This window comes from Chenopodium album, chromosome 5 (assembly GCF_948465745.1).
Source record: "Chenopodium album chromosome 5, dcCheAlbu1.1, whole genome shotgun sequence".
Lineage (NCBI taxonomy): Eukaryota > Viridiplantae > Streptophyta > Magnoliopsida > Caryophyllales > Amaranthaceae > Chenopodium > Chenopodium album.
Window position 1 is genome coordinate 66,084,101 of NC_137838.1, and position 1,516 is coordinate 66,085,616.

General features: G+C 37.9%; 1 non-coding gene across 1 annotated transcript; it reads left to right on the plus strand.

The window, feature by feature from the left end:
* The first annotated feature begins 369 nt into the window (after positions 1 to 369).
* LOC145633424 (small nucleolar RNA R71) lies at positions 370 to 476 on the plus strand. Its single transcript, XR_014112750.1, has one exon. It is a non-coding gene; the product is annotated as a small nucleolar RNA R71 (small nucleolar RNA).
* Positions 477 to 1,516: the final 1,040 nt, after the last annotated feature.

The following is a 1,516-nucleotide window of genomic DNA, read 5'->3' on the forward strand; positions in this document are numbered from 1 at the left end:
TCCACGGAACTCCTGCAATCTTGCTCCCAATGACCTACAATACCACAATTTTCACAGAAAGCCTCATTAGAATTATTATTAATCGCAGAAACATTGGCTACGTTAGCAGTGCTCAGATTATCTAATTTTTGACAAATAGAGGTCAGTTGAGCTTGCAAAAAGGATACAGAGTCGACGCTATGTTTCCCCTTGTTAGCAAATCCTCTTGGATTCCCATATTGGGAATTGTGTATCGCCATATCTTCAATAACCTGACCTGCGTCATCAACATTAAGATTCATAAATCTCCCACTAGCTGCAGAGTCTAAAATTATTCTAGAAGAATTTCCAATGCCGTTATAAAAGGCTTGGATTAACTGCCATTGTGCTAAATTGTGGTGAGGGCATTCTCTTTGTAAGTCCTTGAACCTCTCCCAAGCCTCATATAAAGACTCATCGGCTTCTTGGGCGAAATTCTGAATCGCACTCCGTAGTACTGCTGTTCTCTCTGCAGGATAATATTTGTTATAAAAATTCAAAACAAGAGTTTCCCAGTCAGTTATACCAAGCGTAGTTCTATTTAGACCATTAAACCACAATTTAGCTTTTCCAGTTAAAGAAAAGGGAAAGAGAATCTCCCTGATTTGGTCTTGAGTGACCCCGGCTTGCCTTATGGTGTTGCAATATTGACAATAGTCGGCAATGTGAAGATTTGGGTCTTCACCCTTGGCTCCACTGAATTGCTTCCTCTCTATCATCGTTATAAATTGAGGCTTAATTTCAAATTGAACCCCATCAAGAGCCGGAGTGGGGGTGAGATGTGGAAAATCCGTAAGCTTTGGTTGTGAATAATCACTAAGTTTCTTTGGAACCGCCATCTCTGATTCTGTGTCCGATGATGCCTCTGAATTGCTAGAACCAGTTGGAGAATCTCGGTGATTATTGTTATTATCACCAGAATCCGCCAGGATTTGCTTGTAGAAGTTTTTCTGTCTATGGAAGGAACATTCGATCTCAGGATCGAATGGGATGTAACCTGATCTGGAACACCTGGGCATAAACAAAAACTAGAAGCAAATATGAGATTTGTCTCAGAGAACTAACGCTCTCTGAGACAAAAAGGGAAATAATCTAGACTACAAAAATAATCAGAAATAAAAATAAAACCGTTTCCCCGGCAACGGCGCCAAATTTTGACAAGGTAAAGTCGTATCCCCTAATCAAAAATAATTACCTAATTCACTAACTAAAGTAGATAGGGAAGTAGGGTCGATCTCCACAGGGAAACAAGTCTTTTTACTCCTAATTAAATATTATAATCTAAATTATTTAAGTAACCAATATTAAAAGTTGAATATGAAACTAAACTAAAAAGAGTAGGAAAAGGGAGAAAATAATATATAAAAGGATCTAGGGCATAGGTTCACCAATAAATAATACTCCGGATAAAAATAGGGTAATCAATCATTGACATTGCATAAATAACATGATTAAAAGGCTCTCGCAATCTATTAATCAACATAGATCTAACAGGCTC